General features: G+C 51.9%; 1 protein-coding gene across 3 annotated transcripts in view; it reads left to right on the forward strand.

The window, feature by feature from the left end:
• The window catches only part of TGFBRAP1 (transforming growth factor beta receptor associated protein 1), a 1,165,459-nt gene that overhangs the window by 875,852 nt on the left and 275,831 nt on the right, over nt 1-13,776 (forward strand). The gene's annotated exons all lie outside the window — the stretch shown is intronic.

A 13,776-nucleotide genomic window follows, 5' to 3' on the forward strand; every position in this document is an offset into this window, starting at 1 on the left:
GCTGCGTTCGGTACTCCAAGGTAGGTTATGTCCCCGGCCCCTCCAGGGGGTTGTGAGTATGTTACAGCAGAGGTTGTATCCCCGCCCTATCTGTTGAGTGGTTCGCGCCAGGTGCTGGGGTTAAAAAGTCTTGCTTATCCGTGTGCTGGGTAGGCGACTGATCCAGTATCAGGCAGGGCCAGTGGGTAGGGCACGACCTGTGGTGGTCTCCTGTAGGGTGTCTGGTCAGGGGCTTGATTTATTTGAAGGGAGTGCTCGAGTTCCAGTTCTCAGGGCAATTTGCTCCCAGTGCCAGCGGATGTTGGATGGTGGAGGAGGGATCCTTTCCAGTCCCAGTGGTAGGGCCGACAAGTTAGAGGTGGGGCCGCTCCCAGTGGTGTGCGCAGGGGCGAGTAATGGCTGCAAATATTATTTCATGACATGACAATAGCCTCTCAGTCCGGCATAAGAGGTAGCAGATGTGAGCGCCACCACTGTGGGGGCTTGCCCTGTTGGGCCCCGTTCAGCCCAGCAATCCCCCCCAGCTCCCTACCGTGTCCTCCAGTCTGGGGGGTTCATCTGCTACCAGGGGGGAGGCGGCGAGGGCCGGGAGACCAACGCGGGCACGACCGCAATGCCGCAATTCCCCAGCAGTGCACCAGTCCAGCACCGCGCTCGTCCGCCGGGCCGCCCGCAAGGGACAGGATCGAGTTTCAGGTATTCGGGGCCCAGCTGGTGTCCGACCGCCTCCGCCACGTCCCCGTGAGGTCCTCTCACAGCCTTAATCGGGTGTCTCCCGTTGCTCCCAGTCGACTGCTAGCAGGCAGGTGCGCAGCGAGGGCTTAGTCACCCCTCCCCCTCACAGGCTGCTGCACACCGCAGTCGGGCAGGCCACACCCCCTGGAGCCGTAATGCAGGGAGAGCCAGCAAGCTCTCCCGCTGGTATTAGAAGCTGCCGTATCTCCATAGTTGTAGGATCCTGGGCTCTGTGGATCGGCAGGGATAGTCTATGGGAGGTCAGTCCGCAGGATGCAGGGAGATGAAAAAGGATTATTGGTGTAAAGCCACTTAAATTTTTGAAAAGGATCGCCCCAGGCCAGAGCTCAGCACTTAGGCTGCCAGTTCCATTGAGCGCAACAGCACCCCCTCCCCCCGTACACCTGGGTTCTTATCCTTTCCTTTGGACGCGGCAACAGCTGACCAAGGGGGCGGGGCCACTAATTCAAATTTTTCGTCTCTCCTGGCACTCGCTGCCCCTCGTGTTGCGAGGACCAAAAACCAACAAGGGCTTCCTCTTGCTGACTCCGCCGCCGCCACCAGCAACAAGACAATGTTCAAAGCAACCTCCACGTAACGCATCCAGCCAAACAATCACTTGCAGGCACTCACCCACACTTTGAATGTCTCCCATATTATCGAGTATGTGTGGACATAGCCTTAATTGGTGTTGAAAAATTCAGCAATCTCAACATGCAGGGTGCCAGCCAAACTGACATCTTTAAGAAAGGCGCAGGGCATTCTCCAGTCTATACTGGGTAGACCGTGAACTCGAGACTCAGGAAAACTGGGGAGTGATCAGATAGGGTACCTGGAAGAATCGTGTATTCTTGGACCATGCTGGCCATCTGTGGGGTCATTAAACAAATATCTATGCAGGACTCTGCGTCATGGACAGAGGAATAATATGTAAATTCTTTACTGTGTGGATGGAGTACACACAAATTATCTATGAAAGGGAGATGCAGTAGTAATTGATGTAGTGTCTGAGCAGCTTTGGTGGCACTGCATGAAGAATCTGACGATCTATCCAAATCTGTATCAAGGATTGTTAAAATGTCCTCCCCAAATCACCCTGGTTTGATCCACTGGCGTCAATATGTCAGCTATTGTGTGATAGAACCCTGGGTCATCTAAATTAGGACCGTAAGTGTTGGCCAATACGCCCCATACTATTATTACGTATTGACCCTGGGGGGACCACACAACTTTTCGAAACTCGAACAAGTGATGTATAAGAGTGAGAACACCCAACGTTTGCGATGAGTATAGCACGTAATACCGCAATGGGCCCCAATTCCATGCAAAGCATTCATTCACCCTCCCCACTGCATGTGTTTCTTGTATCATCAGTATATTGGAGTCATGTCACATATGAATCAATCTTTCTCGCCTTGACAGGATTATTGAGCTCCCTTACATTCCATGTCAGTAATTTCATTTGTAGGCCTCTTACCATGTTTTAGTCGTTGCACCTGCCATTTCCCAAGAGAGTAAGCTCTAAGCTTGTACCTGACCTCCATATGATTGCTTTCCAACTTTTAACTTCTCCAACCTTCCCATCCCCCACCCATAACTCCCTCCCCTCCCAACTCTACTATATCACACCATTTAGCATTTCCATCTTGCTGGTGTATCTTCACATACCTTACACCATCTTCTTCCCTCTCCCACCTTTCGTCCGGCTCAACCCAGTGGTAAATCGCACAGTAACCTGTGGAACTCCAACATAAACTCTTCCTGAGTCCCACCACCAACTTGAACTTTGTCTTGTACATACCCCCCTTGAACCTTCCACCCTCACCGTCTGCCCCAACTGGATGATGTACCCCATAATAGCAACTTTCCTGGGGTATGTTGACAGCGGGTTCCCTTGCTTGGACCACCAACTGTGCGCTACGGCCCAGGTTAAATTATCAGTATACTTGTGCCTGTCTGATTCTCATTATTACAAACCAGAGTATTTTGGATACGTTAATGTCAGTGTTCCACTCTCTGGGTTCTACTCTCTCATTCTCTGGTCTCTTGTTTCGGTTCTGGTCTGCATCCCAGACTCGTGGTGGGATCGGGGTGGAGGCCTCAACATAATGTATGGCCTCTTCAGGGTTTTTTGAAAAGTGCGTCCTGCCCCCACGTTGAATCCGAAGTTTTGCTAGAAATATTAAGGCCTGTGGAATTTGCTGTATTGTCAGTTGTCTTTTCACCTGGTAATATGATGTTCTCTTGGCCTGTACCCCTGCTGCAAAGTCCGGATAGATATGTATATTGCGCACCTCGAACCTCAATGTTCTTCGTTCCCGTGAAAGCTTCAGGGCAAGGGCTCTGTCCTTGTAGTCCAAAAGTCCAGCAATAATAGCACGGGGGGGCACACCAGGTTTAGGGACTGGGGCAAGGGTACGATGCGCCGACTCGACCAAGAAGTGTTCAGCGAATGTGGCAGTGGTGAATGGGGATCTGAGGAGTGACTCCACAAATATTTCCATCTGGCGTTAACAGCCTATTCTGGGATCCCAACAATATGCATGTTGTTTCGCTTGGACCGCGATTCCAAATCATCACATTGGCCTTTTATCTTGGCCAATTCCGAACTTCAAATGTGTTATATCTCGGTCGTGTTGGTCCACTTTGTCCTCCGTCACATCGATTCTAGTTTCAGCCTCGTTAGCAGGCCGCTCTTCTTCTCCAACTTCGACTTGAGTGATCCCATTGTCGCAACTAAAACGTCTAGTTTGACAGAAACCCGGACTGTACTGTTGTCAACAGGTGGTCTTCTCTGGTGCCGTCTGCCGATACCGTGGCTGCATCAGTAGTAGGATGTGGTTGTGTAATTGCCATTGGCATCTGTGTGTTGGTAAACAAGTCCATCGGACCCTTCTTCTTTCCTCCCAGCGCCTTTCGTCATGCCGAGGTCGCTTCAGATTAAATGGTCCTCCACAGCGAGCCGGGGGTAGTGAAATATCTCCCACTAGTCAATATGAATTCACCATGTGGGTGAGGGTTCCCGTTGTCACACCTTGTTGGGTAGTATGTGTTTAGTGCCGCCACTTGTACGTTATTTCTTGCCCAGATACCACTCTGCCAGTACCTCAAGTGGTCCCTGGCTCAGGCCTGAAATTGATGTTTTTACCGTGATTACGCCTGCACAGCCGGTCTATACGTGACGCCAGCCCACCGTCAGTCTGGTCAAGGAGTTGTGTATTAAGATGCTGTTATGGAACCAGTTACACGCTGGGCAGAAGGCAGGCAGAAAAAGGGGCATATCAATAAATATAAGTACATGTAAATATAGTGTTATTAACATCAAATCTTCGCCTCGTGCCAAAACATCCTGGTGCCATAACATGCTAGCGCCAACCTGGTTGCGCCAAAATGGGCTCTGCGACCGCACGTGCCAAATCGGCCTGTTCTGAATGAATGTGCCTAGTTCTTTCAAGGCTGAGTGCTGCATGGAAGGGGGCGAAAGGGCCATAATGTGCACTTGGTCAGTGGTCGGGAGCGGTGCACCTCTACTTTTTTTAAATTACGTTTTATTGTTCCTGCACTTTTATTTAAAAAAGAAACCATTCCGGAAGGTTTAAAAAGTTAGGACGAAGTTTGGTTGCGAGAGTCTGTACTTCATAAAAACAAGAAATACTGCACACTGTCACTTGCACATATTACCTGTGACCAAAAATATATAAAAGGAGATTCAATGAAAATCAGTGGATAAAAAAGAATCCATATATAATACCGGAATACCTCAAGTGTTACATGTACAGTTTCCTAAACACAGTCAACATAACAAGGGTGCAACAGATTGAAACCTGGGACAAAGTTCATTTTGCAGTCACCTATTTGGTGAGGCGTTCGCCCAGTGGATGAGCTGCGCACCATGTTCGAATCCTGGTCCCCAACCTATTGGGTGGGACAACACGTAGACGCCCAAGCACGCGACCACCACCACTGCTGCAGAGAACCAGCAGCGCTGAATGCCCGTGATCTTGAAGGATTGCCCACGTCACTCTGGTTTGTCAGAAATGGAGCAGGAAGGTGCAGGTGCTTGGACCCCATCAAATGGAAAGGATTCATCCATTGATGAAAAGATAAACCGCATCTTGAAAGTATTTGCCCCACATGTAATGGAGAGAAACTGAGCCCACAATAGTGTCACAATGTGTTGGGGGTCGGGGGAGATGGTTGATATGGCACATAAAGAGACATGTACAAATTTTGCTCTTAAGTACAGTGCACGCAAGAAAACCAAAGGGAAACTATGAAAGGAAGGAACAACTCAGCCTACAAATTCAAAACAAAAAACGACTTCAAACATATGACACAGGAGGCAACAATTGTATGGTCTGCATTATAGCACAAACATTTCTGTATAAGTGTGCACCAGGAGCAAAGTTAGTTCATATGTCACTTGTGCACATGCAAACTACAAGATGAGTTTGGCCTTGCGGGTAAGTCGTTCGCCCCAAAGGCTAGCGTGTAAAACATACCATTATTCCTATTTTAATGAAAAAATAAATCTTTTTAGTTTAGCTGTGAACCTTGACACGAAAGCCTCTGGGGCGGATGACTTAACCACATGGCCAAACTTCTCTTTTCGTTTAAATGTGCACAAGTGACATATTTGAAAACCATCATTAATTATTTTAATTTTAAAAAAGTTACATATTTCAGTATTTACAAGTGACACATTTGAATAGCATCGTTCATTTAAAAAAAAAAATAAAGTTACATATTTCAGTATGTTTTGGCACGATACTGTCATAAAAAAAAATGTAATAATGGTCTTCGTGCCAAAACATACTGGTTCCATAACATCCAAACTGGGCACGCCAAACCTGCTCCTGCAGTGCGCCGAATCAGGCCGTTCAAATACATCCTGCTCTGCCCATGCAACATGGAGAAAAGGAGGACTAGGGACTAGGAGTATGTTAGTCACTACAATGAGTAACTTGTCATTTTTTAAACTGTTTAATTAGTATACTGGTGGGTTTAGCACAGGAGAACAAGAATCTGTCTGAATGTTGCCACTTATTCTACACCGCAATGCAGGTTAATAAATTCTTTTTTTCTAGATGCTTAGGTTTGTTTGAAATGCATCACTGGAAATATCTGTTCCTTTTTGCCAGCCAAACTAAATTCATAGTTATTTCATATTACAACTGGAGGGATTTTGCATCAGTGTAAACAATCCATGTACGTGAGGAGATGATGTGGCCGTGTGTAGTGTAAGGAATAAAGTACCCCTACTTTAGGTTTAAGGCATTTGCAAGTCACCTCAGAGTCGCTAGCCTTGGGTCTCAATTCTGTTTTGTCAAGGAATTCCTTGGTGACTTGCAACATTTTTGTAATATATAGCAGGCTACTTTATATTGCCGGTCAGTAGTGATCTCATTATTCCACTGTAATAAGGATATTTACAGGCTTTTATGCAGATAGTGCATGCTGTGATGGATTTCACTTCACCCCTTCTCCCCATGCCTCTCCAACCTTGAGTCTCTATGATGCCCCTTGTGGCTTTTTTTAAAAACTTTATTTATTTCGGTTACAGCATTATCTGTGCATTACATGAGTTATTGTGACTCCCTTTATAGTTAGTATGCATGTAGCTTGTCCTTTATCCCCTACCAGTGGTCCCTCTTCTGTCACCTCTTTAGTCTGTGGTGCTCTAATGGGTTGGAGACCTATCAGGGCTTTGCGGGCCCAGAAAGTTTGCTACCAGGCGGGATTGAAATGTTAACGCCGGGAATCGGGGGTGGTAGTCCAGTACTGGGGCCCAGCAGTCGGTGAAGCGGTGTAGAGACCCCTCCTTTGCCACTGCGACTTTCTCTGTCACCAGGATCTTTCCCAGACTTTTATCCACCAGCGGGCCAACAGAGGACCCTCCTGAGCTTTCCACCTCCGCGCCACTGTAATCTTAGCTGCTAGCTGTAGGTGTGTGAGCAGTTTGACAGATCGGCCCTTTTTGGGATAGCAGTCCAGGCTCGCCACCCCGAGGGAGGACTACCTCCGGGTCCATTGGCAGTTTGCGTTAGGTGATGTCTTCCGCAATCTGCAGGACCTCCCTCCAAAAGGTCTGTACTGTCTGGCATCCCCACCACATGTGGAAAAAGGATCCCCGCTCGCCGCAGCGTCTCCAGCATCTCGGGTCAATGTCAGCGTTGCAATAGTGCAGGCAAACTGGGGAGTAATACCAGTGGTGAAGGAGCTTCAGGGTGCATTCCTTGTTTGTAACACATCTGGATGTCGAGTTGATCCTTGACCATATCTGTACCCATGTCTGGTCTTCTATGGAGTGTCCCAGGTCCGCCTCCCATCCGGACATATATGACGGTCTAACTTTTAGCATGTCCTCCTGGAGGAGGCGGTACACTTTAGTGATCTGACCCCGGCCTGAGCTTTCCTCTGTCGCCTGTTCAAGAGGGTGGAGGTCCCGGTTGGCTCCCCGACAGACCCGTGGGCTGTGAGATCCAGTGGCGGAGTTGGACGTATGTGAACCTCTCTCTTTGTCAGCTGAAAGCGGGCTTTGCATTCCTTGAAGCTGAGCGGTTTGTTGACCTCGTAGAGTTGGGAGAGGGTTTGGAGGCCTCCTTTGGTCCATTGGCTGAAGCGAGCTGCCTCCATTCCTGGCCTGATGTCAGGGTTCCAGATGATCAGGGAGAGCGGGCTCGGGTCCCTGGGCACCTTCCTCCTCCGTCGGGCCCATGCCCATGCCTCGAGGGTCGCCTTGGTAGATGATAGCATCTGTGGTCCATGGTTCCGGCGAGGCCCTGGGATATGTAGCAGGGAGTGTAGTTGTGGTTGGCATCTGGATTGCTCGATGCGGGACCATTTTGGTGGGGCCTCTGGGTTCGCCCAGGCCGCAGCGTTCGCTAGTTGAGCCGCCAGGAAATAATTCATCAGGTTGGGGAGCCCGGAGCCACCCCATTTTGCGGCCCCGGTCATGACCCTCATAGGTATCCTGGCTCTGCGCCCCCTCCACGTGAATTTCGCTAGCTTCCTCTGTAGTTGTTCCAAGGCCTGTTTTTGGGGGTGGGGCGGGGGGCGGGTGGGTGGAGCAATGGGTACAGCAGTCTGAGGAGGTTCATTTTGCATGCTGTGACCTGTCCCAGTAGAGAGATCTCTTGGTTGTCCCATCGTTGGAGGTCCTCCTCCAGTTCCTTGAGGAGCGGGGAGGAAGTTAGCAGTGTAAAGCTGTTTCGGATCTGCTATGAGGCGTATTCCTAGGTAGGCCGTTGAGGAGGAGCTCCTTGCTAGCGGGCAGAGTGTCTGTAGGTTGGCCACATGGGGGCCGCCCAGGTTGACGCTCAGTGCCTCTGATTTGGAGTAGTTCACCTGGAATCCAGCCACCCTTTTGAATGCCTCCAGCTCAGTTAGGGCAGCGGGCAGGGAAGATTGACAGTTGGTGATGGAGATCATCACGTCGTCGGCGTATAGGGAGATCTTGAATTGTTCGCCGTTTATTTCTAGCCCAGTGATGTTCTTGTTGGCTCTTGTTGGCTCATGTTCTTTGGGTGAATAGTTCCATGACCAGAGCAAAGATCAGAGGGGAGAGTGGACAGCCTTGTCTCGTCCGATACGAGAGCCAGATCGGGGGTGAGGTCTTCCGATTGAGGCGGAGTGATGTTCTCGGGGCTTTGTAATTTGCTAGCACCATTTTCTGGAATATCGGGCCAAACCAGAACGCTTCCATGGTGAGGCGCATGAAGTTCCAGTCCACCATGTCGAATGGTTTGGTGGTGTCCAAAGTCAAGACCACCAGGCCCCGACGTTCTTGGGACGCGACTTCGAAGAGATTGAGCGCACAACAGATGTTGTCCATGGTGCTTCTCCCCTTGATAAACCCTGCCTGGTCCTGGTCTAGGATAGTTGGGAGGATTTGCGCCAACCTGTTCGCCAGTACCTTTGAGTATGCATTAGCGTCCACATTGAGCAGAAATATCGGCCTATATGAGAAGCACTCATTTGGATCCTTGCCAGGTTTCAATAGCATAATTGTGGTACTCTTGCATACAGGGCGCGATAGTGCCCGCGTCCCGAAAGGAGTTAAATAGCTCTGTCATTGGGTGTAGCAACATGGGGCGAAAGAGTTTGTAGAATTTTGGTGGAAAGCCGTCTGGGCCTGGGGCTCTGGGTTTCAGATTTGTGAGTACTTCTTCCACCTCTTCGGTTGTAATTGGGGCTTCCAGGGCAGCTCTGTTCGCTTCTGAGACGTGTGGGAGCCGGGCGTCCGCTATATATTGTTCCTGGAGGATCTGTGGGTGGGGGGCTGAGGTCAGGGTGTCGGTTAGATGGGCTGCCGCCATCTCTAGTTTCGCCCCTTCTCCAAACAGGGTTCTACCTTTCGGGTTCCTCAGTGTGGTAATGTGGTTCTGTCGGCGGATTTTGGCTAGTTTGTTCACCAGATATTTATTAGCTTTGCCATTCGCGTAGTATCTCTGTTTGGTCCGGAGTAAGGTCTGGGCTGTGTCCTCGGCGTAGTGGGGTTCCAGCTTCGTGCAAGCTAGTCTGACCATCTTGGCCGCTTTAGGCGACCACTTATTTTTTAGGGCCGTATCTGCCTCCATCATGTCCTTCTCTAGTTGGTTTCTGTTCATGGTTCGCCACCTCGTATATGCGGCAGCCTGCGCTATCAGTTCCCTTCTGATGACGCCTTCATGGCTTCCCATCTTGTTGCTGTAGAGGTGAGGTTGGGGGGATTTTCCTTAAAGTAATTGCTGATCGTCTTGGCTATGTCGTCATGCACTGCCATATCATGCAGCATTGGTTCATTTAGAGCCCATCTACGCTGTTCTGGGGGATCCGGGTCAAAGACCCTTGCTGTGAGGAGAATTGGGGTATGGTCCGACAGTACCCCTGTGCCGATTTCCACATCTGTGAACTGCAGGAGCTGTGGGCTTGCTAAAATGAGGTAAATTCGGGATGAGGAGCGGTGGACGTGGGAGTAGAAAGAGTATTCCACGGTGTCGGGTGAAGGACCCTCCAGGTGTCCACCACGCCCAGTGTCTTGAACAGGTGGCAGAAGCCCAAAGCCAACCTGAAGTCCCTGGTGGGTGGGGGGCCTGACCTGTCCAGTGAGGAGTTGGGTACCCCATTGAAGTCCCCACCCAGGACCACTGGTCCTTCGAGGATGGGGAGAAGAGTGGATTCCAGGGTAGTGTAGAAGGCCGCCTGGCCATCGTTTGGTGCATAGACTGCAATCAGCGTGTGGAGCTGCCCGTAGAGATCCTCCTTAACTGCTATGAATCTGCCATCTGGGCTCTGCGGGGTTTCCTTCTCTTTAAAGGGGATGCCTTTCGCTAACAGAATCAATGTGCCCCCTTTCTTGCTGGGGCCAGAGACCAGGTATTGTGTTGGGTACCGCAGTCTGGTGAAGTCCTCTGCTAAAAGGTGGGGTCTCCTTGAGGAACCCCACCGAAGCCTGAAGGTCCTGCAGGCGTCAAAGGATGGACTTATGTTTTGTGGGAGAGTTCAAGCCCGGGACTTTCAGAGAGAAGTAGCGGAGTTTACTGTGTGCCGGAGGGGAGGCCAGCGGGGTGCCCCTAGGATTCAGGTGGGTGGTAGGGGGGTAATCCTGTGCTCGGGGAGGTCCACCGGGGGACCGGTGTCGGCACAACTCAGCTGCAACTGAGTTTTAACTTTGTCCAGTTCAGTGCCAACCGGGCCCCAGTAACCATGGAGGCTGGGGGAGGTCCCAGCCCAATTAAGAAAAAGGAAGGAACAAAGGTTAACCAAACTGGCCCAAGTGACTGTCCATCCACTCGGCGGGGGCATTGCGTGGGACGCCCGGGTGCCAAGAGTGCAGATTCAGGCATGGAGTGCTGAAGGTCGGTCACTAATCGTGTGCGGGGGGAGTTTTCCCTCCTTTTGGAACTTTCATCCAGCGGTTATGCTGGGGCTTCGGTGTTGAGCTGTGTGGTTTATCCATCGGGGATGTAGATGCATCTTCCTCGGGTGTCGAGGGCTCGCATCCCATGATGCTGCCTGCCTCCTCCATGGCGTGGATCACCCTCGTTTGGCCCTAAAGTGTGAACTGAAGCGAGGCTGGGTAGAGCCAACGATATTTGATTTTTCGCTCCTGCAGAAAGGTTGTTAGAGGCCGAAGGGCTCTCTGCCTGTGAGACTAAGACTGTGGGGCGGCTAGGTCCTGGAACAACTGTATGGCGGCTCCCTGATATGTCATGTCGCCTTGTGAGCGGCTCGCTGTCATGATCTCCTGTTTCGTAGAGAAAACATTGACTCTGGTGATTACTTCAGGGCCAGGCACCGATGGGGTGTTCCTGCGGCCTTGCAGTCTGAGTGCAGTCGAGTAGAAGTAGTTATTTATCGCAGTCTGGGAGGAGAGTCTGGAAGAGGTCTCCGATGTAAGCTGGGAGGGCCTGGTCCGGGATCGAGGCGGGGACCCCTTTGATTCGGATGTTGTTTCTGCGGGCCCTGTTTTCCAGGTCCTCCTGTTTGCGATGCATGGCTTCCGCGTTGTCCTTGAGAGTCTGGATTTTCTGACGCTTCTCCTCAATCTGCGCCAAGTGTTCCAGGACTTGGTCTTTTGTGTCTCCGACCCTATGTTCCACCTCCTTAACGCAGTTGTCCAGGACATCTACCTTGGTTGAAGTCTCTGTCATGCAGTTGCGGAATTCCATTTTGATGTTGGCTAGGAGGCCCTGGACGTCCTTTGTAGCCCATTGTCCTTGGGCCCTTGTGGGCAAGGAAGGCTCGGTTGGGAGGTGGTCCGGCTGTTTAGGTTTCTCCCTCAGGTGGAGTAAATTGGCTATTTCTGCTGACTTCTGGCCCTTCTGCTTGGACATCTTGGTGTTTGGGTCACCGTTTGCATGGGAGCATGTTATCCGCAGGCTGATGTTGTAGGAGGCGGGGGGGGGCAATTTCGGATGTGGCCCCGTCTCCACACCAGCTGGGTATGGGGAACTATGTAGGGTGTCCTGGGGGGAGGCCTCACCTTGACAATGCCCCCTGTCAGGTCACTGCTGGTGAAGAACGCCGCGTCTCTTGGGGCTCCTGGGGCTGACCGCAGTGCGTGTCTGGTTTCCCTCCGCCGGGTTGCCAAGTGAGTGATGGGGTCTGGATTTACGCCAGGGTTAACTAGTTCAGGCTGGTTCTACAGACAGGCTCCAGAGCCTCTGTAGGCTGGTGCTTGCTGAGGTTTACCGCAATGATTAAGATGATCTCTGCTGCTTCGCCAACTTCGTTTGGCTTGCTGGTTACCTGCTGTTCCCTGCTTTTAATGTAGAGGGCCCATCCAGGCAGACCCTCCAGTGTGGCATGTAGTGGCGCTGGGCCGCAAGCTTCAGCTGTGTGGTTGGGACCTTTCTGCCAGGAAGCTGGTTCGGTGAGGGAGGTCTAGTGCCATGCCATTGTAGTCCTCGGATGGCGCGCAGAGGGGAGGGGGCTTCCCCCAGTGTAGTCTGTTGGGTTCACGTGGGGTAGGGGGTGACCAAGAAGGGGCTGCCCCGGGCCTCCCGGGCCAATGTCAGGATCTGCGTGCCTGGTGCAGGTCACGGGGTGTAGTACTAGACCAGTGGCGAGGTGGCCACGGCAGGGCTGTCGGGACTCTATGGCCGGTATGGTGGGTTCTCTTTCCTGCAAGTGCAGTGGCACTGGGTTTCGGGTGGGAGTGGGTCCTAGATGCTTCACTGGATCCTTGCTCGACCCATGCAGCTGTCCGTTGGGATCTGTTTAGAAGCACACAGTCTGTTTGAAGAACAAAGGGTGAACCTGCCTTCCCCTACAGTTAACAGTTACTTAGGGGTTAGCAAGTATCTTAGCATGTTGTGAAAGAAGAGCATATGGGCTTACTCTCCCCACTCACTTACATATCGCATTTGCAGGTGTCCGTGCTGTGTGCTAAGAAGAGGTGCTGGTGAGGCTCGAGCGGAGTGCGAGATGCGTCTTGCTGCAGTTCTACTGTGAGTAAAGGCCTCCCCAGCAGCCTCAGAAATATTGGAGAGCTGCGTGGGTTTCTGAGTAAATGTGTCCGTGTAGGGTCGCGGTTGCTGCGATGCGTTGCACTATTCTAGTGTGCACCGTGTGGTTATTACCCTAACCTTGCTTGCTTTCTTTATTTTCCTGCAGGTGCTGGAGCTGCTGACCGAAGGCACTGCTGAGCTGGGGCTGGTGGACTGTCAATAGGCTCCTTTCCTCCCCCCAGACTCTGGCTTCTCAGGGGCGAGGGGGAGCCAAGGTCGGGCTGATGCAGCGTGGGCTACTTTCATTCCCACAGGCCCAAGCCGTGCAGGCACTGGGAGTGCACGTCGCTGGGGACGGGGGTCCAGCGGCAACCCGACGTGTGCCAGAGCGTTGCAGGCACCAGTTGCTCCTCTCCTGCCCGGCGCTTTGAGGCAGCCGCCATCTTGGCTTCGGGGTCTCGGGCCCGGCGCTGTAATAACGTTCAGGGTCTATGGGTGAAACTGTTCCGATTCTGGTCCTCTTTCAAGCGGCAGCACCAGGAGAGGGTCCGCCTCCCGCTAGGATGTCTCTGTGTCTGGATCAGGTGCGTAAAGCGGGTTTGTCCTTCCCACAAGCCCAAGCCGTTTGCAGGGCGGGCTTGTGGTCACCCGCCGTTTCGGGTCTCTGGTGGCCAGTGAGTGGGTGCAGGCACTGGGAGTACACGTCGCTGGGGACGGGGGTCGGGTGGCAACCAGGCGTGTTCTGGAACATTGCAGGCACCAGCTCCTCCTCTCCTGGCCCGGCGCTCTCAGGCGGCCGCCATCTTGGCTTTGGGGTCTCAGGCCCCAACGCTGTAATAAACGTTCATGTTTTATGGGTGAAACCGCTTAGATTCTGGTCCTCTTTCAAGCAGCAGCACCAGAAGAGGATCCGCCTCCCGCTAGGATGTCTCCGTGCCTGGACAGGTGCGTGAAGCGCTTATGATCGCTAGAGCCTGGCCGTCCCACAGAGCACTTAACGAGGCATCCGCATAGTCGGCGCCTTCCCCTTTGTGGCTTTTTAAAGATTTCCAGATTGTCTGTGCCTGGAACGATTTCATATCAGGTGGGGTTTGGGGGAGGAAGATTG

Source organism: Ambystoma mexicanum, chromosome 7p (genome assembly GCF_040938575.1).
Source record: "Ambystoma mexicanum isolate Mex_15411 chromosome 7p, UKY_AmexF1_1, whole genome shotgun sequence".
NCBI lineage: Eukaryota > Metazoa > Chordata > Amphibia > Caudata > Ambystomatidae > Ambystoma > Ambystoma mexicanum.